General features: G+C 40.2%; 1 long non-coding RNA gene across 1 annotated transcript in view; it reads right to left on the bottom strand.

Moving 5' to 3' along the window:
* LOC125333963 overlaps window positions 1–22,597 on the bottom strand; it is a 55,709-nt gene extending 33,112 nt beyond the window's left edge. The window contains exons 1-2 of the long non-coding RNA XR_007207029.1: window positions 22,480–22,597; window positions 10,909–11,004 (exon numbers count right to left, since the gene is read on the bottom strand). This is a non-coding gene — a long non-coding RNA (uncharacterized LOC125333963). The remainder of the gene's footprint in view (window positions 1–10,908; window positions 11,005–22,479) is intronic.
* Window positions 22,598–23,448: the final 851 nt, after the last annotated feature.

Below are 23,448 nucleotides of genomic sequence, written 5' to 3'. Positions count from 1 at the left end.
CCAAGGGGAGAGTCAGACAGGCAAAAACAAAACTGCCACAAAGTATACCTGCCACAAAGTATACTGGAAAAAACTCTAGAAGGTAATGTCAATGGTTACAGAAAATAACGAAAGGGAAAACAGATTAGAAATTGTGAAGGTTCTGGTGGAGATTGAATCTTATTAAATATAATCTTCACCCAGGCAAGACCCCCTTCGATAACCCCAGGAAAAAGGACAGGGATTAAGACATGGATGATGTCCTCAATTGTGTTCCCAAACTACAAATCAACATAAGGGACAGTAGGTAAAAATAAAAGAGAAATTTCTTTCTTTTTTTTTTTTAACTGAAAGAAAAAGCTGCTGAAGAAACAGTCAGCAGGAAAAGGATAGCCTCATACTTCATCATACTTTGAAAATACAGCTTTATTTAAGCATTTCATTTATATTAGCTCTTTAGAAAATAAATCTCACATCAGCCTTTATGTCTTCTACAGAGAAGAATCCTTTCCTCATAAAAACAAATAATGTCCTCATAGCATACAGAGCTATGGCATCATCTTGAAAAGCAGTATTCTCTCTGCAAGTAACTGCCGCACAACCTTCCTCAACAGTCAGTCTTTTAAGGGAAAGAGAGCACAAGATTCTTAACATCTATTAAAGAATGTAACTTGGTTTGCTTCGGAAGCAAATCCAAAGAAGTTACATCAGACTGCCAGTATCAGTGCAAGAGCTCACCTCCATCTAGAATGCCTCTGACTCCTTTTCATCTGCAATAGTAAAGGCATGAAGAAATAATCAGGTAAATATTACAAAATCACATGCTTATAAAATAGAGCAGGCACTCCTCATTAAGACGAAACTAGAGAAAAAGGAGCTATTATTCACTAAACTATGTCCACCTTCAAGAGCTTTTTCTTTTTAATCCTGGTCTGGTACCAACTTCCATATAGAAGCAAAATTGGAGACCTAAATTAAGACAGGATTCAAGAACAGATCCACCAAGCAGTATGCAGGAGCAGGTTTGGGTTTTTTTATCATAAAAAGATATCAATAGAAATGAAACGTATATGAGGATTGCCTTCTGGACACTACTGGACTCTACCATCATCAGTTTATTGCTTGCTTATGTATCTATATAGCTATTATTCTTAGAAAGAGCTTGTTTTCACTCCTCTCTGTGCCAGCTATTACTGTCAAATTCTAACAGTTCATCTCCTCTCCTGTCTCTTGATTTGATTTCCTACTTCCTTGAAGTGCTACTATCTTCCCTCCAAAGGAGAGGGGAAAAAAAGAGAAACAATCTATACAAGATGCAGGTTTCAAGCAGGGCTTCACAGTATCTCAGTGGTCAAACTAGACAGGGATGCAGTTTGAAGGATTCATAGAGATAGTGGATCAGCTGTACCTCTGTCATAGAGTAAAGCCAAGGCACTTCACACTGGGCAGATGGGCTGAGTTTGAAACTCTCTGTGGCTGTTTTCATCTTCAAGTCCACACCTTGAATACTTTAAAAAAAAATGCTTATGACAAAACCAGGAAGAAGCTACAAAACTCTTCCCTGCCCCCTAATGCCTAAAAAGCAAACACAAAGCTTGGGCAGTGCCACCCTGCCTACCCCACAGGCCCCTCTTTACTGGTACACTTGGCCCATCGCTGTTCCCTCAACAGGAGAAACATTTGCTTCCCTTAGTCAGTCTCGACCAGGCAGATCTCAAAAGCCTGAGAGTTTCTCCATGCCAGTCCTTACCCAAATGTTGCCTTTTCCAGCCTCCTTTACATCCAGTAGAGGAAGTCCTGTCCTTAAGTTCTACAGTTTAAATATTTGAACAAAGGTATTGTATTCTCTTAACACTCATAACTTTTATTCTCAGCCTGTATCTATCACATTTTGCTCATTAATCAGCCCTGGTGATTTGCATGTCCTAGTTCTGAATGAAAGCTAAAAACTTTTATGAGGAAAAGAATTTTAAAGTTGTAGAGCATAGTTAAAGCATAAAACCTACAAATGGCAACTTCCTCAAAGCTGGCCTCTTTAACAATTACATCCTTTCAAAATACTTCTTTGCCCAAAACCTGACCAAGCCCCTTGGTTTTTTTCCTTATAGTTATTTAAATCCCAGCCCCTTGTCAATATGGCTCTTCAAGAAAAGAAATTTAAAAATTCAAGTCCAGATTATTTCAGCACAAAACTGCAGAATGGAGCAGCAGGAAAACTGATCCTACACATACTGGGATAAGATGTGAGAGCTACATAATATTTCAGGAAACATCATGTTATTTCCTAGAACTGCTCGCTTCCTTGGGTTGATTTTTCAGCTGACAGCAAGTAAAGGCTTCGAGCACCTAACACAACAGGTTTCTCACAGGAACTCTTTTTGTGGAAAGTCTTTTAGATTTCAAGAACTATGTAAAGAACTTCAAGTCCATCTTTCCTTTGCTTAGAAGAGACAAAAGTGCCTTCTAACTAAAATTGGAAATATTGCAAAATACCTACTTATAAATGGCACAGTACATTTGTATGCCAATAAATTTATACTTCCATTACACTCAAACAAGGGAGTACTGTACTGAAAGGAGGATTTCCCTATTCTAATAAGTAAAAGAATATTATGAACTTCAAATTTTGCATGAAGACAACATGACATCATTAGCATGAGTTACATATGTAACTAATGTGTTTTAAATGAAATAAATATGTGAAAGGCTTAAAGAAAAGTGATGGGGTTTACCCTAACTAAGAGCTATGCAGTACACACGGATGTGTGCGGAGAGGAGCTGGGGCACATCCAGCTAAAAAGTTTTAGGCCGTTAGGAGAAGGTAAAGGAACAGCAGACATGGCAAGCACCCCTTTCATTCTGGTGTTAAATAATGCTCTAGAGAACTGCAGAAGACATACAGAAAATCAAGATTTTAACTGGAACAGACAAAGAAATAATGAAAATGAACTCAGACACTTACAAAGCAGAATTGAACAGACAGGGAAATGAAACAGAAAGAGGAAATTCAAAATTATCGTGCAGGGCATCTTTGGATAACTAAGCATTTTAGTGCTATCCTGATGAGCAGAAGCTTCATTAATCTTTCCTGACAAGTGACTTGCAAGAAACAAAGTTGTGGCAATATTTCTGCTACTAAAGGAAACTTCCATGAACTGCAGTGGCTGCAACTAAACCAATATGGTAAAACTCACCAAAAACACAATAAAATTGCTTTAAGGAATTGCAAACATAAATCTCTCTCCTGCAATGTCATTTTCTTCCCCAGTGCTAGGCTTTATGGGGCATGTCATCAAACATAGCACTGCTGCAGTGCCATTGACCCTGGGGTCAACAGAGCTGCTGTGAAACTGCATCGTATCTGCCCCTCCACTGGGGTTTGTTTGCCCTTTTAATAAAGTATTCTCCTCCCTCACAATTCAGGTGCTGGTCCAAAATCAGAAAAGAGTTTTCGTTTCTTTTCAACCAGAAAAGACACCTACTTGTATTCTGGAATGGTTTTTCCACCTTGATACTTTGTCTTCTCCTAGGGGAGCACCTCCAAGATGGGGCTGTGATAGTGGCAGGGAAAGGCCTAAGGAAATCTTGCCACTCAGCAGTTTGAAGGAGACACTGCCTCTTAATCTTCCTCCTCCACCCCCATAAAACAGAACAGATGGTTTTAAGGCAAAACCTTCAGCCTGCCCTGAATGCCTGGGCTTCTCCTTGGACTTTGTCACCAGTGGGAAGGAAGAAAGGATGGCATGGAGAAAAAGACAATGTGGCTCAGACAACAAGGCCAAACATAGTTCCATGCCCTCTTTTCATGTGGCAAAGGAACAATCTGACTGTAAAATTCTGAAAGAACAGGTTAGCTCCATAGCTGAGTCATTAAAAGGTGTCACATTTAATTCTACATCAGAGTCAAAGTTCTTCTGGACAAACCACTCTGCTCATGCCATAAATGTAAGCAGCAACTGGCCTCTCCCCTATGCAACAAAGGGACAAAAATTAAAAGATTTCTTTCATGGGAATGCACACAATTTGATCACAGTGACACTGATTTATGCAAAAGCTTATCTGCTTTCTTGTTTATTCCATTTCAAGAAAGTTTGCTTTCTTGTCTTAGAGCCAGCTCCTTGCTATCCGAGGTACAGGGATCTGGAGGAGAGAGCAAAGAGTCCTGCCCAGAGGCAAGAGGAGCCAAGATGTTGTCAGAAATGGGCCCTTTTTCAGGTTTTAAAGGCATTTGGGACCTGTACAGATGTGAGTTCTCATTTTTATTGTTGCAGTGAGAGTATTATTCCCTTATGAGAAGCCGCCTGAGCTTCAAGCCACCTCTTGGTTTCATTAAATGGACCTTCCCTCCTCAGTGTGCACCTCAGAGAAGTTCAATTTGATATCCACAATCCCTAATGAGGCAACAGGGTTTTCTGTTGTGGAAAGGAGGTGTTCTATCAGTCCTGTTTTGGGTCACTCCTTTGGTAACTAGGGCACCCTGAATATATTCCTGTCCCTTTCCCCCTCACAACCCCTAAAAGCAGAAACAAGGAACAGATTTCCTGCAGAAGCCATCACCTATTGCCTTCACTCCTTAAAAATTAAGTTCATTTTTGTTTCTCCAGATCAAGCTTCTTTTTTAGGAGATAAATCCTACATCTCAGAAGACCACACCTAAGACAGTATGGCAACTGGCCAATTTTCCCATGCTTGTCCCTAATAAATTATAGAAGTGTGTTTTATATTACTTTTAAATGCAATAGCAATTCCAACTTTATATTCTATAGAACTTATACATCATGTCAAAATACAAACAACCTGGAGAGCAGAAGGATCTGAGTTTTCTCTTAGATTTGGCACAAACCCCAGTACTGAGTGTTTTTGCAGACAACTGGGAAGGGGGGAAGCTACAGAAGAATCAGTTTTGACTTTTTTTTTTTTTTTAATTAAATCAAAAGACAACAAACCTTCAAATTGAGACACAGTATAACAACATTGCCAACAGAGAGAAGAACCAACAGGTTCAGGCACCCATCCATTGCTGCTTTCTTATGACCTGAACATTCTAACTGCATCAGAAGTGGGGTCTGTCTAACTGTGAACACAAGTAGCAGGACATGGTGCCCATCTCAAGTGAGAAAAAAAATCAACCTCTTAATACACTCAAAAAAAGTTCTTGAACAAAATATAGGTTTTCCTCCTTGTAAGTATAGATTTTTACTTTGTAAAAAGCAAGGTCAGAATTGTGGGTGTTGCTTTAGAAGGAAAATAATATAATTAGAACATACTTTTTATTGAATTAAGTACAAGGCAGAGCAGTTCATTTAATTCAATAAATGCAACAACAAAGAGAGCTCCAAGTATCAGATCTTTTTAACAACAGTGTTTAGATTCACCCTTCACATTAGCAGCTGGAAGACAAATCAATCTCAAACTGAGAAACACTTGAGCAGGGTTGCCTCCAGGAAACCGACGGCAGCAGCACAAACACACGTTACACATTCTGCAAGGTTAAATTAATGTGAAGTAAATTCCTCAAGTTATGTAAATAAATTACAGTAATGTTGTCTGACAGCTCATATTAAGTGAGATTAATTCAGCAAGCATAAAATATGCAGGGGTCTTAACACCCTCACGGATCCCTGTTCATCTTATGGCAACCAGGCAAACCTTCAGGCCTAAGGAAGATGCTGCAGCCTGGAAGCCACAGCAGCAAACCCAATACGTGGCTGCTCAGCAGGGGCAGGGCTCTTGGATGGCTCTGGGAAAGGTCACTGCTGAGGCTCAGCCCAGCTGATCTCACACTGCAGACAGTGCCTGCCTGCAGTGCTGGCGAGGAAGGGACACCCTGAGTTCCGCAGAACTGCTGAAAAGGGGAGAACCTTCAGAAGTGAAGCAGAGACCTCTCTGCCTCTTGGAGAGCTGTAAACTGACCACCAGGTAGGTTTGTAAGCTGTCCAATCTGTGAACAGACAAACCAGAGAGCTTCTAGATAATTCAGAGGAAAAGGAACTCGGTTTGCAAAATTTAAGGTCTCCCCTCCCTCAAGCCTTTTTTTTTAAACAATTTTCTCTCACAATCAAGACCTCAAACACAGACAGCAAAAAATCCACCAGGAAACACCAGCAGAGGATCACTCCTCCATAATTAACACTGCTATCTCCATTCTTCTCTAACTTTGTGAAAATCTTCCTGACCCAAGTGAAATTCTTTCCTCTTTAGGGGGAAAATGATACAATTCCATCAAAGCCACCATTAAAGGATTCATCTTTTGTCCTATTCTCCCCCTTCAGACGGACTTGGTATCCAGTTTCTGGAAGGTCCATTCTCTGAATCTGCTTTTACACACAAAAGAATGTATTTCCGTAGTGAAAACAAAGCACCACATAGACACATATACCCACACTGCTACAGAAAAAGGAGAGCAACTCACTGAACTCTGGGCTTTTGAAACTCAGCCCCAACCATTTTACCATAAAAAAAACTCAAAACCAAAAGTACTGAAAAATGGATTTTATTCTAGTGATTGTGTATAATAGTATTCAGTTTATAGACCAATATAAAGAGGAAAATATTTTCATTAAAGGAAGAGTAAGTGCAAAAAAGGTTTGTTTGGAAACCTCAAACTAACTTTAGCTGTGGATCACAAGAGAACTAAAAATGTGGAGACACTGAAAACAGCACTCTGTCCAAAACCATAAGCCAGTCATTCCACAATATATGACTGACTTTATCCATCTATTCTGTGATCTTTTTGCAGGCGTGACTTGACTCTAGCAAGCAAAATAGTTCTGCTCTTGTTAGGTTTAATCTTACTTCTTAATCTTCCTTTCAAATTTCATCTTAAATTTCCTGCTTTCAAGTATCAAGCCAAATTGATTTGATGCTTAATCCTCGACAAATAAATAATGAGCCTTTGAATTAGCCCACGTGTGATAAGGCAATGATCCCATTATTTCTCACATTTGTATAATCAGGCAGTGATTAAATTATTTCTAATGTCCTCAACATGAATGCAAAAATACACTAAAGAGATCTTTAACAAAGCTCCCCACCATGTTTTTTTATTAAATGCTCTTAATTTGAGTATTTTATCACATGATTACACTAGCTGGGCCATAAGAGCTTATTTTAATGAGAATGGGAAGAGCTCAAACAGTGGGTGTTCTGCATATCTCTTTGACATCTTTACAACCATTTGCCATTTTGAGTGTGATTAGCTGAATAGCAACTATTAGGAAGGTTGATTAATACTTTTTAAATTTGTCAAATCTTGGATAGCACTCAGATCATTTTTGGGGAGAACAGACTGAAACAAAGACTTCCACTATCTCCATCCGAGGACACAGCAAAATGTAATGTGGGCAACAAAGAAAAGACCTCACACCCAGCTCACTGCCAGCAGCACTGACATTTCTATTTACAGAGACCTGGATGCACATATGACATCCAAGGACTTAATTAATATCACGTTCACATAAGAAGCATGAGCACGGTTCCAGTTAAAGAAATGGTGTAGGCAGTGTGGTTTCAATGGGTGCCTCTGGGACGTTGCTATTGATAGCAGACACCTATTTAAGTGCTAAGAATCAACATGAAATGCCATTTAACATCTTATTTAAAAAAAAGAGTTTTTAAAAAATCCCCTCATATTGAGCTTCCACAACAGAACAAAGCAGCGCATTAAAAGCGCTGATAAGGGTATTAAAAGGCAATATTTGATGTATGCATATCTAGTACATTCATATTGAATCTGGCTGTGATATGAGTTGCACTAGTTAAAATTACATATTTCTCTTTTTCCTCGAATCAGAGGAGGCAGTTACAGGAAAAAATCAATATCTAAAGCTTACAAAGCCAAAATCTTCTTTCAGCACTAAGATATCATAGTGATAAAGGCCATGAAATAAAGGTCAGAATACATAAAATAGTCATTAGATGCAGAGAGACATTTGTAACACACACTGAAATTAGTAGTGCCTTGCCCTTACAGAGGTTTACCTGAAATGCTGGTCCTGCCAGCACAACACACCCTCTTCTCCCCACAAGCCCACAGGGATGCAGAACTTGCCAAAAGTGAGTAGATTTTCCTGGACTGTGTGCTATGATTGTGGGAAAGAGATGGGGAGAACTGCACTGCTGGCACTGAAAACAACACAATTTTCTGTCATTCATGCTACTGTTCATCCCTAGGGCTAACAATCAACCAAGTGAAAATACTCCTCCAGAGGAACTTTAGGATGCTTCAAGTCTCTGTAGGTTGCAAAAGAAATGGCTGAAGGCTTCACCGTTCACCAGTAGTTTCTGAGTTAGTGAAGCCCTTTGCAAACAGGTGAGAGACAAAATTCTTTGAAGATGTGGGATAGATGAAGTGACATGAAGCCAGAAAATCATATCTTAATGTGCTTTTCCATTGGCTATAGCTCATGTCCAGCATGGAAAAAGAACAAGATGGAAAAATCAGAGAACTGGCACTACTGATATGTCTCTGAGGAAGGTGTCAGTCTGAATTCCCTGCAAGCTCCTCTATGTCTGCAGTTTGCCCTAGTGTGCCTTCACGTTTAAGGAGAAAGGAGCAGAAAGCAAGACTGGAAGGAGGCCTGGAGGAAAAGGTGAAAGGAAAATGGAATAAGAAACAGATCAGTGCAAAAGGGAAGAGTGTTAAGACAGTAACAGAGATCAGCATGTGCAAGGCAAGTGGCTAAAGAGGAATAAAAGGAAATGGGAAGATGCAGGAAAACCTATTCATAACTATCACCAATGTCTTGTATTGCCTGTCTGAAGACTACAGAGCAGGAGGGAAAGGAAGCATTCCCAAAGAACTTGCCTATTACTTCTCAGGTAGGGGTGGGTGAACTGCCTTTTAAAATATGTAACACACTTCCCCACTCCTGCTCTCACTACTCTTAAAATAAGTTGTATTTATCATGACTATATGATAATTCTGAAGGAACAAAATTTACATTTTGTCCCCCAAGTGCTGAAGGTGACAGAATATACTGATGCAGGGAAAGAGGTTCATTTTTAAACACAGAAAATAAATGGAAAGTGTAGGAGAATGGAGAGAAGGTTACATTTACTTTTGAAAAATTAAGGCAAAAAATAGCTCATTTTCCAAGATGACCTTGCAACTCCTACCCCCTAGGGTCCAGCAGATGGGAGCATCAGGCATTGCTTTCTTTGGCCTGTGCTGGTACAGGAGCGATTTGTGAAAATGTCAGAGCAGCAGCGGAACCATGAAATCTTCCCACAAGTCGTTCCCTACTAGCATCATACCACTTTAGCTTCCACATCATCATCCCAAAAACTTTATCGAGCAAGCTGCCCCACATAACAGCCCCTGCAATCAGACAAGTTTTCCTACAGCAAAGCAGGTACTAAACAAAGAACCCTCCCTTGCTATGTGTGCATAGGGAAACCATATTTTTGCAATCACTCTTTATTTTTCATGAGTGGAATAAAATGGCCAAAACATTTACTCTCCATGAAAGAGCAGTGAGCATGCTTGTCATTTTGCAGCAGGATGCTGAGCTGCCAGTGGAATGGCTGCTAGGGCTCCAGGCTGCATTCCCTCCACCCCTGTTAGCATGTTTAAAGCCATGGAGCACAGAAACCACCACCCTAACAATTCACAGCTAAGTACATGCACTGTCATTTATTTTCCAGCAGTTAAATGAGGCCCTTTCCTCAAAGGTGATGCAGTGAGTGGTTAAATTGAGGGCATGACTTAAGAACGTTCCCCCAGAAAAAGTAATGATATGCAAATATGAATGGAGTTCTCAATTTGTGGGAAGCTGATACATCTTTACTGTATCACCTGGCATGCAGCACTAGAGATTAGAAGACAGAAGACACTTCAGAAGTGGGCTGGTGCTACAGGCAGCAACAGATTGCTGCCATTAAAATGACATTTATCAGAACACTATCAAAGAGTCTTTAATTTCAACAGTGAATAGCTGGTCCTTGGTAAGATTCTGTGTCAGAAAATATAAAGAAATGGCCAACAGCCACAGTCATACCCACAGTACTCAGCTAGTTATTATGACAAGCAGCAGTTATAACAACAATCTTGTCTCGTTTCCTCCAAAATATAATCCTACCGCCATTAGCATTTGCTGTGTCCTGAGAGTGCTTCATCTGAACCACTCTGCAAAAGAAAGGAGAGGACAAGCAGCATTTACCCATAGGACAAGATAAATCCAGTATCACAATCATTTAATGAGGACTACAAATCCTACTAAGTGCTTTTTCATTTATAAGCCCTAGATAAAGGGCAGGACAAAGTGTGGTTTCCCTCCAGAATGCTCCAGACAAAGACAATGCCAATTTTGGCCTCATGACAATATGTTAATACAAGAGTATCTGCAATAAAGCCTTCACAAAGAACACCACAGAGTATATGTTTTAGTGACTGTGCCACAAAACTGGTGTGGTTTAGCAGCATAATTCCCCATCATTATAGTCATGCTTCAGTGAGGTGCAGTCATTTTCCAAAGATAACACTCTTAACAGTATTATTCCATTTCTTTTATGCTGTGTAATAAACAGGAGTTTCAGTTACTTCATTTGGCAGATGCTAGAGCAGAACCAAGCCTGTTTTTCTGCTTTACAAAACATTTTCGTGTGCTGTTTTCTCCTTACCAGATCACTCAATGGGACATTTCCAAGTCAATCTTTACATTATCTGGATCACAATAAAATACATTAAAGATAGAGGAAACAAATTAGATCAGAACAAACTATAAATTAACTCCTACACTCCTCTTGCCTAATCTCTTGGATTTGAGGTCCTGCAAAAACAAAGTAACTAGAGCTATTATTACAGGACACAGAAGAATCATGCTCTGCTCAGATCCAAAGATCTTCTCCAGGTTCTCTCACTAAGAAAACAACTTGCGGTATCATCCTCACACAGTGACTATCACAACATCTTCAAATATCAATACGCACCTGGAGAAACAGAAACTTCTGCTGAGATAAATCAATGACAGAAACATAGCCCAGGCTGCACCCAGCTGGCAGCACACGCAAGCTTAGATTCACATTCTGCAAATACAAATGAAGAATAAAATTACCTCCAGGTTACCTTTGCTTACCTCTCCCTCATGTCCCACCCAGACTCCTCCCTAACAGGAGCCTTCAGCAGGAGCCCAGAGCACAGCCTCATCCACATGATTCCTTACCCATTCAAGGGTTAATGTCCTGCACTGAATGTTCAGCTCCACTGTGCTTCTGTAACTCATAGAGCCTTTCTAACAGGTACACACAAGGGTTAATTTTATACATAATTCCAAAATTAATTTCTAGTCTCCAGGATAGCACTGAATGAGGAACAAGAGTCCTGTTCATATGCCAGCTGTCTCGAGCAAAACAATCACATTTATTGCTCCCATTTCAAAAGGCAAAAAAAACTCCACTACCTTCTCTCAGAGTTGCTTACAGCTTTGCTTTCCTCTTTATCAGCTATGAAGGACTAGCAGCCAAACACATGTCTACCACTTAAGTTGCAGAGCTCCCGCTTCCCCTTGTTGGCTGACAGAGTGGGACTCAGGAGTGGAGGCTTTCCTGCTTCTGCGTTTCCTTTGACCTCAATCTCCCCAGCAGCCACACCAGCCCTGGCCAAATCATTTAGATTACAGAAGCAGGGACCCAAAATCAAGGGGTATAGCTGTAAATTTAAGAATTAGGCAAAATGGTCTATTTTACCTGCCAGTGAATGCAATAATAAGAACATTTATCTGCATTTATCTGCAATTTCCCCATTGCCAGAATCTGCCAAGAGGAATCAACTTGTATGAATATTGTCTTTATTTAGATTGACTTGATAATTCTTCTTGTGCCTATAGCCCATATCTATCTATGTACCTCCAGTTCCCTGTACAGTGCTCCAATGCAGAGAGAAATAACTTGCTAGGAGCTTTAACCACACATTAGTTTGCATTATCAGCACAGACATGCTGAACTAGTGAACCATGGACACTTACCCTCTCAACCCACTTCAAACACTGCAAGAGCTGATAAGAGACTTGCCATCCAGACTGAGAGACAGCTGAAGTTTATTTCCCCTCTTCCCAATGCAATAGCATAGATTCTGTTGCATTTAGCAGGGTAGTGCAGTGTCACATCAACAGGACATGATGAGGGGCAGTGTAATGGCACTGCAGATGGGCAGCTGGATTTGTTGGTAATCCCTATTCCAGTGAGCCCTCCAAGGGGATGTCTGTTTAACATCTACACTCTCTCCATCAATTAGTATCACTTTGACAAAGCCATACATATGCATATGTGTGTTTTCTTTCTACATATGCATGCCTGTCTGAACTATGTGCTCAGCAATCAATCCTCCTTTAAAGTTCCCCATTAAATACAAACTCCTACATCTTCACACTCTGCTTTACCTCATCATGACTACGAAAATCCCTTTATGATGACTAAACTGGCCTTTTAGCAGAACAGTTCATCTGATGGAGGAGGGAAGGGGACATGAGGAAGACACCAACAGTGCAAGTCAGAGTTAGGAAACAGGAAAAGTCTTTGCACCCTTTAAAAAGGTTGTTAATTATAATAAGCCATCCTCAGCACTTGAGAATTCTGAGAAAAAGCTTATTACATAAAAAGTGCTTGGCAAACCTGGTATCTCAGGTTTCCCACTTAAAGGTTTCAGAAACTCCCATCCTTAGAGAAAAACTGAAGCATTTCACCCTGATTTTTCCCTGAGACAGGGAGTGATAATATGGCTTATGTGGTTATGCAGAGATATTCTGATTTCTTAAAATCATTTCTGTAGATTTGTCAGTACAAAATGTTCCAGTAGAGTGAGAACATGGAGGAAAATACTATTTCCGCATGAATGAGAAACACATCACTGAATCTGCTCAAACTGGCACAAAGAAGATGAAAGAGCACAAAATCTGGGGTGAAGCTTTTTTCCCCCCTGAATACACAATTCCTGTATTTCCTGAAATGCCATAGACTTGTAACAGGCTTACAAAATTATGTCCAAATTTTTGTCCAGCTTGAAATAAAAAGCCCTGATTGACAGCAAAAATAGGTCTTTCCTAGCAATCAGCATGCTTTGTTTTTCAGCCTCTCTTCATTTTGTGGACAACAGCCCAGATTTTGGCAGATTATTTCATTAGGGGAAGCTTGCAGTTTAACTAAACGTGGCTTTCTCGTATTTTAAGCAGACTTGATGATTCATCTCCAGGAAATCTGTATGAAAATCTAGAGTTATGGCTGATCAGACAAAATGAAAGGTACACATCACTTAATTTTTACCACTGACACTATTGTATCTTTACACACATACAGAAAATTTTAAAAAAACCCAAAAAATCTCAAACCAAGTCTGTTTCTTTACTTATTTTCTTCCATCTTCCTTCATGACACTTACCTCCAAAGACATGCACTGCAATCCACTTATCTGCAGAAAGGTAGGAAGAATCCAAGCTACAGTCAACTACTATGACTCAGCTGCTGCTTTATGAAATTTGATGTTTTCCATTCACAGTAAATTTTGCATAAACCTTTTTGTGGCTGTGTTTCAGCTCCCAGCATCCTGCTTAGATACAGCGGGTCTGTACAAAACAGTCTATTCTTGCCAGTGGCAGAGGGTAAAGAGGGGGGAAAAGAGTTTTATTAAAGAATTTATAAATAGTTCAATACTCAGTCATAAAGCCAGGCTTGCCAAAGCAACTATATTTGTTCAGTGTTTGATTGTTGGCAACATCTCAGGCCTCAACAAACCCTCATATGAACAACTTTAGTTCTCTAAACACCAGTGAACTCAATGGGGCAGAGGGCAAATTTCTCCCCCAGAGTAGTTTTAAAGAGACCTTGATCTCTTTTTCAACTTCAGTAAATACATGATACATCTCTAACCCTACTACGTTATTTACCAATTGACTGGACCTATATTTAGACAATTTGCTACAACATATGCCCTAGGTAAATAAATAACTTTACCTGAATTCTCCTGTTCTAGATGCCCACCCAGAACTTAGGGTCCTGTATCTCCTCAGGTGTGAGGCACAATAGGAGAAAACACTTCCTCCCCCAACCTGGGCTTTAAGAAACAGGTGATTTAAATGTAATCAAGCTTAAGTGCTATTTCATGCCCCACACCTGATCACAATTCTTTCATTTGCCCACAAAGTGGAGCAACATAGTGACTCCATTTGAAAGATGAGGTTTAATTTGTTCTGTGAGAATTTTTATTCTTTCCTAAAAGAAACAAAAGGGTTCTCCCCACCCTACCATCTGCAATTTTCTTTGTAGTCACTGCTTTACTTAGTCAAGGCATTGCTGGGTCAGACAGTCACTTTAAAACTAGAAGAAACCAGGTGCTTTTTATATAAACATAATTAAGCAATTTAATGAAAATCTGTTGAGTCCACCTCTCTCTGAGAATATGCAGGGCTCAGCTTGGTTTATTTCTGCTCGTTTTTCAATGCATGCTGCACTTAAATGTAACTTTGCTGTCACCAACAGGTTGCCATGAGAATTAAATATTTTTCCTTTTTTTTTCTTTAATTTTATACCTCAGGATAAAAATACAAATGTGACTCACCAGACTTGCTCTTAGTGAGTATTGTTTTTAATTTGTAAGTAGACCTGTTAACTTTGATGCAATTAATGATGACTTAGTAATCTCTGACTAAGAGGGATAAATGTAGTATGGGAAGGCAGATTGAAGTTGCTGCTGTTCAAAATACTACAGACAAAGAGAGAACATAATTAAATTATCTATCTGATTTTTCAAATTGTAACACAGAGATGCATCACACAGTATGTAACTTCTGGTTTCTCAGCTTATTCTTCTTTTATTATGAACAGAATCATCTGTATCCACTGCATGAGACAATTGATTGGTTTCAGTATAACTGGATGTTTTGCCAGCCTTCACCATGCTCCCACTCAATATGTCATGTAAAATAATGTGCTGAAAACTGGCTGACCTACCTGTCTGCTTGGTGTTTATAAGGAGTTTGTCTCCATGGTATTTCAGTTCTTTATCAGAAAACAAAACAGGAGATACAGGAAGCCAAGGAAACCTTGAAAGGAAAGCTGTAACAGTGATAAATAAGATTTGATGGCCCAGACACAATCCTGAGAGGCTAATGGCATGTCAGTGCTCTCACCCCGCTTCCTGAGCAGCCCTGGGAACACCACAATTCTCTCCCTGCTTCCACCTTGCTCAGGGCATTTATCCTGCTCTCCCCTCATCATAAGCACATCACATACAAGAAGGCTGAGCTGCCAAGCACTAGGGGAGAACAGAGCCAGGGTGGGACCCATTACCACCTCCATCAAAACTCCACCCTGTCCAGCCTGCTTCCTCCAGGGTCATATCCTGGTTTCGACTGGGATTGAGTTAATTTTCTTTTAGTACCAGGTATAGTGCTGTGCTTTGAATTTAGTGTGAAAATATGTTGATAATACAGAGATGTTTTGTTCTTTGCTAAGTAGTGCTCACACTCAGGGATTTTTCAGGTTCCATGCCCTGTCAGCACAGGTGAACAAGGTGGGAGGGAGCAGAGCCAGGACAGCTGACCTGAAGATAAGGCAAGAGGGATATTCCACACCATAGAACGTCATGTCCTGTATATAAACTGGGGGAGTTATCTGGGAACTGGTGATCACTGCTCAGGGATGGGCTGAACATCCATCAATGGGTGGTGAGCAAATGCATTGTACATCACCTGCTTCTCTGTCTTTGATTTTTTATTCTCCTCCCCAGAGGAGGGAAGGTGGGGACTGAGCAAGTGGCTACGTGGTGTTTAGCTGCCAGCTGGGATTAAACCACAACAGACATTAATACAGACACAAAATGCATCAGCTAAATCTTGAAATACTTGCAGGAAGCTGCCTGGTAGCAGCTGTGTACAAGAGATCAGTCAGTGCACTGGAAAGCTGAAGAAACAGGCTGTGTATGGAAGCAGACGTTAGAGAGCACTGGGCATTGAGATCCAGGGCTCTACATGCTACTGTTGGGGCCAAGTTGAATCACTTTTAGGAATTGTATCCTGAATTCGTAGCTGGGACAACTCCATTTGTCTTGAGTTAGCCTGGTGTTTTGTCCAAGGCCTAAGTACCTTTTGTACAGAGCACTCACTTTATCATGCACATAAGGGCTGAAGAAACATAGAAGCAAAATTAAAAGACTGGAACAGAAGACTTAAATTCTCACTTTCTTTACTCTCTCATTTTGCATCTGATCCAAGTTCAAGTGAATAATAAGGTAAACAATTACTATATTCTGTAGTAAGAGGCACAATCTTCTATATATGACTTTGTTTCAGCAATATCTAAGGGCAGCAGAGAAGAAAGAAACTTTATAAAATCTGGGCTCATATGTAACTTACCTAAGAATTTTAAACCACTTGCTTGGATTCTAGGGGTCTAGCACATATTAAAATATAAGGAAGTTAGCCTTATGGGAGTTATGTGTTCCTGCAAGTCTCTTTAAAGGCTCAAAAGTCAAACTGGGATCAGAGGCCCACAGACACCCAGACTACACAGCAGCTGCTTCTACTTCTGCTCCTCACTGGCCTCTCTGAGTGGTGGTGCTGTGAGAGTCCCTGCAGAAGTTCACATGATGAACAAGAGGGTAATGTCACAGATGTTGTCAGAGTGACAGATGGCCATGAAGCAAATTTTTTGATAAAGAAGTGGAGGTATCCAAGGAATGTGCCTGATTAAGAGACTTGCTGGAAGGCTGAAGCTCATCCCTATGGCACCTTCCTACACACAAGGCACTCTCCAAAGCAATAGAGCAGGCTGTCTTCTGCACAGGTGAGACCCAAAGCATCCCTGGAGCTTGTCAGCAGGGCTCGCAGCAGGGAGTCCAGTGGATCTGTCTCCTCAGATGGCCTTTAAACCACAGCACTTGATACAGAGTTTTTATAGTTCTGCAAAACCAAAGAAATTAGTGCTGTCTCTTGCTTTTCACGACCCTTAATCTACTTTAATTTGTGTTGGCTCCTTAGACAGCTGTCTCCTCTGCTTGCCCACTCATACTGTAACCAAGTTAGGGTGTAATTCCTAAAATGACACAGGTCACAGTGACAAATAGGCCTCTAGAAAGCACCTTATACCATAGGGCTTAGTCCTTTTGGCAAACAGAAACAGGTCATGGAATTGAAGCGTGTGTACACCAGGTTAACTACATCTGCTGCCAGGTCTGTGAGGACAGAAGCGATTAAGTGACACCAGTACTGCTAAAGTGGTACAACCTTTATGTTTAGACAAGGTTGTAGAACCCTCCAGCACCTGCTGCTTAAAGGGGCATCAGGACAAGAACAAGAAGAAAATGGGAGTAGGTGAATTTCAGAGCTGTCACGTTAAAATGGCCTCACTGCTGCAGCAGCTCTGTGCTGCAAGCGCACACAGCTTGGTGTGCTTGGGAAACAGCTGAACACCAGACAGAACAAAAACAAACAAAAAAAAGGAATTCACTCACCACCAGGAAGGTTTTCCCTGGTGTCCTCAGCTAGAATGTTAACCTGGATGTCTTTCAGGATAAATATCTCAAGAGTTATTTGTACACAATGCTGCAGTGTTTACCTTTTGATTACAGATCTTTACACTCTGTCCATTATTATTGAATGCCAAGATGAAAGGCAGCCTAAGGGCCTGAATGCAATGTTCTGTCACAAAGAAAATACAGCGAAAGTAATGGCAGGCTCTGAAAGTAGAGATATATTAGGTTGGAAAGAAATACGAGCACAGTTATCAGCGTTTCTTTTGCAGAGTGTTTGGCTTTTGGTTTAAGATTCATGCAATTTTGCCTTGACAGTGACATGTAAAGCCTGGATTTGGATATAAATTGAGGACACGGGTATAAAATTCTCATGACTAATTTCTGCCTCTTGCATTTGTGTCTGTACAAATAAAATGGGAATTACAGGGGTGTTATTCTACATGTCTTTCTCTCCAGAACCACAATGAACATTAAACTGTGCTTTAAGCTATCTAGAACCCTGATTTTTAAACATCCTAATGACGTTTAATTTGTGGTTATACTACTCATGTTTCAGTACTCATACAAATATCTATGATTTTTATTAATCTTCTCTTCTAGCACTGGAATATAGTTTACTCCTTAGTCTGCTGCAAGAGTCATACAACTTGTTTGCAATTTTTATGCTCATGTTCCAACAGTCCAGATTTGGATTTTGAAAGGCCAAAGCCTGGGGCCCTTTTCAGAAAGCATTTTGATGTGTCACCTGATAGAGATGATTAATATTTTCAACACGGTCACTTGTGAAGTCTAGACAGCAGCAGAGGTGTGCAAACCTCTCTTTTAAATTGCATCGTGATTACCAGATGGTAATCAGAACACTTTCTTCCACTGGCCAATTTTTGGCATGATTTTTAAAGAAAAACCTTTCCACAGCAACTTATTAGTGTAACTACACTGACTGGTTAGTGCAGATTACCTGTAAATCTTGAGTTTAAGGGAAGTTTTTTTGTTCTCTTTTACAGCATCTCAGTGCTTGCTGCAATACTTCTAAGAATACCAAACCCTCTAACTACACTTAAAACATTCTACCTGTTAGATCCACTTGAAAATCCTCCTGTCACAGGCCAGTTAGGCCTATACCACAGCACCATCTGACTTCAAAGGACAAGAGAAAAACTGACCTCAAGTAAATACAACTGCTTTACATTTAAGGGTAGGAAAGCAGGCAGTAACAATTTTTCATATAATCTTGCATTAGATTTAATTCTTATTAATAAGAAATTAGAGTCATTAACACTATTAAAATCAAATTACATTAGCAATTTTCTATCAAGTCATATATGAGTAGTTAAGTATTGATATTTGTTTTTCCTAACGGGATTCAAAAGTCTAATTAAAAGTCTCTCTTTTGTGGTTATAATGGAATGAATCTTTATGAAAAACAAGATACTTCTAGTAGTCAGAGATGGCATATTCCCTTAAATATCATACTTCACAACTGCCTTCCTCTTCAGCACTTTAACCAAAAAAGAAAATAAAATAAATTTACTTGGTGCTGAAAGAGCACAACTGTGAGTCCCTTTCTCCTCTTCTCATTCCCCTCTCCATGCCCAGTTGTTTTACAGTTTGTAAGAACTGAGTAGTAAGGACAGGTATAACAAAACCTTTTGACCCTTTAAAATAACACTAAGAGCAGGATTTTGCAACATTGTTCAGTCATGTTTATGAAAGCTTTATTGTGAACAGAGTTGCAATGGAATAAATTATTCCTCTCAAGAAATTGAAACAAGAAAGAGCAAAAAAAACATTTTCCAGACAGCTGCCCCACACAGTTTGTCAACACCCTATGTTTCAGCACAGCTATTGTAGCAATATTTGGCTAGATTAGGCTGGTCTCAATTCTATTTTCTAAGCACAACTGGTAATAGATTGTAAGCTAAAAATTTCCATTGCCACTGGAAGCTTCCCTGCTCTAGAGAAACACACACTACCTTCAACCCAGTTAACATTTCTGAGAGACACCTTACCCTTGCTTCTGTTGAGCATTGAACTACGTCTGTGTAACAGAAATGACTGGTAAGGTGAAGAGAGATGGCAGAGGTAAGAAAGCAAAAACACCAGATATTCAGGACATTCAGGACCTCCAAGAGCATCAAGAAAAAGATTAAGTAATTATGTGAGTACAGCGCACCAGTAAAATCAGCCATTCCTTAACAGCCTAGGACTTATATTCCACCTGTGGACTGAATCATCAGTCATCCTATCCTGAAAGAAGCCTGTCCTTCAGTTATGCCACTTGTTTTGCCACTGATGATATATGGCACTGAGTGTTGCTGCTTTATTCTTCAAAAATCAGAGCACTTTACCACAAATTGCAAGTATAAAGTGCTCCTCAGCATGCTGGCTTTGCTTTTCCTTAACATGTACAAATCAATGACAGGTTAATGCTTAGTTAACATTTATTAAGAGCAACATGGTTTCAGAAAATTCAGACTAAAGGTGTCAATTAGATGACAGATCCTTCATGAAAGATGAGAGAACCTCTGTGTTGGGCAGATACTCTTACGCTTTGCTGTCAATGGTTTATTAGTTACAAGGTCCCAAGTGTCCAAGCTTATCAGGAATAAGAAAAGCAAGTATGAACTAAAGGGTACTATTGATCCTTTATTTCACAGAATCTCACTAATGATGAATGGAATCAAAATAGTCCAGAAATTACCGATTCACGCAGCCTTACAGTGACTACCACAAAGTAACATAACATAGAATGGTTTGGGTTGGAAGGGACCTTAAAGATAATCTCATTCCAAACCCCTGCCCTAGGAAGGGGCACGTTCCACTATCCCAGGTTGCTCAGAGCCCCGTCCAACCTGGCCTTGAACACTTCCAGGGATGGGGCAGCCACAGCTTCTCTGGGCAACCTGTGCCCGGGCCTCACTACCCTCACAGGGAAGAAGTACTTCCCAATATCCTATCTAAACCTGCCCTCTGTCAGTTTGAAGCCATTCTTCTTTGTCCTGCCACTCCAAGCTGTTGTCCCAAGTCCATCTCCAGCTCTCTTGGAGGCCCTTCAGGCACTGGAAGGGGTTCTAAGGTCTCCCTAGATCCTTCTCCAGGTAAACATCCCAAGCTTTCCCAGCCTGGCTCCAGCCGTTGGAGCATCTTCATGGCCTCCTCTGGACTTGCTCCAGCAGCTCCCCATCCTTATGCTGTGGCCTCAGAACAGGACACGGTGCTCCAGATGGGGTCTCACCAGAGCAGAGTAGGAGGGGCAGAATCCGCTCCCTTGACCTGCTGCCCACGCTGCTCCTGATGCCCAAGACACAGCTGGTTCTGGGCTGTGAGCTCTCACTGACAGGGCAAGCTGAGGTTCTCCTCAACCCACACCCACAAACGTACAAGTTCTCCTCCTCAGACACAGCATCAGGGAGTGAGCAGTGTGAGGGAAGCCTGCTAAAAGCCTCTGGAAGGGCAGCCAATCTATATTCAAGGTCACTCTACAAATCAGAAACATCAATGTTGATTACAAATTAAATTCTCTACTGTCTTTTATGTTGGTGCAGACACAGACTGTGTGAAGTGTCTGACATCCTGTACATAATTACTACTAAATCTGATTGAGAGAGAGTCATACACTTGAGCAGTGTACCCACTTGAGCTTTGTGACAGGACAGCAGAGAGTTAGCATGCTTGACTAGGCAGAATCTTACACCCAAGGGTTTTCACACTTTTTCATTTGTGAACTCTCAACAGTTTGCTAGCACAGGTGTAAACCCAGTGTAGCTGCCTGAAAATGCTCTGGCTTTACCTGTTTGTGCCCTGGAGATCAAACCCCACAGCACAGATGTGTCATTTTGCACAGCTATGAAGGGCTGCACAAACCACAAAAAGTCAGCAGGAGCCCAGATATGCAAGTTTAATCTTAGTTCAGCCTTTAGTCTGAATTTTCAAATAAAAGCATGCTACAAGCGACAGTCAATATCCAGAGTACAAATCCATCAAGCACAGAGCAGTTTTAGAAGCTTCATGCTACCACCTTACAAGGAAGAACATCTTTGTAGAAATGACCCATATCTTTGTGTGGACTGACAAACAGATATGACTCTTTCTCTTGCCTCCAGTAAGACTCACTAATCAGTATCTCCAAAACCATCCCCTAAATAAATATCATAAAATCTATGTTAGAAAAGACATAATGCAAAAAATAATTTTTCCCCATCTTCTTTTTGTCTGTTCCAGACTCACTTTCTTTCACGGCAGAAGAAGTAATGATGATAATCATCCTAAACCTGCAAGAAGATTTCCATTACATAGATTTATTTTTCAGTATGTACAGGACTGAACCTGACCTTAGTTTATCAAAACCAGGAATGTTAGGAATCCCTTTTGGTGTGGGAGATTTGTTCTTTTTTAATCATTACCCATCAGTAGAAAAAAAAATCCCTCAGCAATAGAAATAAATCAATAAATTGGACTGCCAAAATTTTTAAAAGGGGAGAAAACCAGATCTTTTTGCAAAAACAGGGACTGTAAATTCTTTTACAAAAAGGTACTACCAGAATCTCTTCTGCATCTCAATCAAAAGGCTGCAAGCTGCAGCCTTGAATTTCAATTGGTAAGATGACATACAATTAATATGATTCTATTTATGTAGTCTAATCAAAGCATAAGAGAACAGGAGAAACAAATGTAACATACTGTGTGTCTTCAGTTTCAGCCTGGGATGCACTGAAAGAGACCATTAGCATTTCAGTACCAAATTCACATTAATTTCCCTGCATCTGCAAGTGTTCCCTCCTTTCTCAATATCATCATGCCATCCTGAGCCAGAGGCAGCTCTTATCTCTGAGGTGTTTACAGAAACTGCCAAGAACACATTTTGTTCCCCTCTGGAATGCACCAGATGATATATCAGGTGTCAGATTTTTCTGGCAAAGTTTCCCTAAGGGTAGATCATAAAATCTTCTTTGTTATATGTCACTCATCTCATATTTGACTACCCCCTTCCACTGCTCCTCCATTATTCTTTGTGAAAAAAAAAGCCAAAAAATACCTACTGGAAGAACAATGTTTGCTCCTGATCACACTCTGATGTCTTCACTTTGTGTCTCTGCATCTTCTACAGACACAAAAACCTTCAATGCTTCCCTGCTCACCACATGCACCTGACTAAAATCTCAGCACACAGTGCTGTGATCCCGTTCTTTGTTACAGTTTTGTTTCATTGCAGTGACAATGGATTTCTGTCCATCTGGATTACTGAAAGCTACAGAGAACAAGGGGAATATTCTGCAGGGAACAATGGTGCTTTGGTAAAAAAAAAGAGAGGCATTAAGATGACTAATAACTCTTTTCTATACCCTATAATGCACAAGCGTAGTTACTTTTCTTAAATAGCTCCCTTTCTTAAGAAGCCTGTTCTTGGCATAATAGAGCTCTGCTATTAGCTACCCAGCTCTGATATATCACCACATCAGGAGATAAAAAAACAACAGCCACATAACAGTGAACTGACAAGCAGACATATTTCTGAACATAAAAGGAACACATTTATGTATTCTGATCTTATATATACAACTTATTTGTGTTTTAAATTGGGATTTGCCTCAAAAAACAGGAAAAAAAACCAAACAAAAAGATCTTAAAGTAAGGACAGATCTAAAAATGTTGAGAGAATGACAATTTACTACTTTTTTCTCAGTACAGCACCATATTCATAGAAACTATTGGTTTATTGCTCCCAACCTTGTCTATTTTTTTCCTCCTAATCATTTTATTATAGCAATTGATTTATTTTACTGTACTAGAGGAGGTACCACATGTCCCTACGCTCCTTTGCAAGGTGAGACACAGGTGGATACGTTAAAGCCTCAAAAGAGAAGCTGGTTTGCTGCACCAGCTGCTGAAAAACACCACCAGTTGCTGGTTTGATGGAAGAATTGTCCATAAAAGCAACGACCCCCAAAAGGAGCCATTTCTTCAGCTCCAAGACCCTCAGATTGAGCGCAAAAGACACCCAACGTTTC

Source organism: Corvus hawaiiensis, chromosome 15 (genome assembly GCF_020740725.1).
Source record: "Corvus hawaiiensis isolate bCorHaw1 chromosome 15, bCorHaw1.pri.cur, whole genome shotgun sequence".
Classification (NCBI taxonomy): domain Eukaryota; kingdom Metazoa; phylum Chordata; class Aves; order Passeriformes; family Corvidae; genus Corvus; species Corvus hawaiiensis.
Note: the sequence above shows the minus strand (reverse complement) of the source record. Positions and strands in the feature narration are given on the sequence as shown.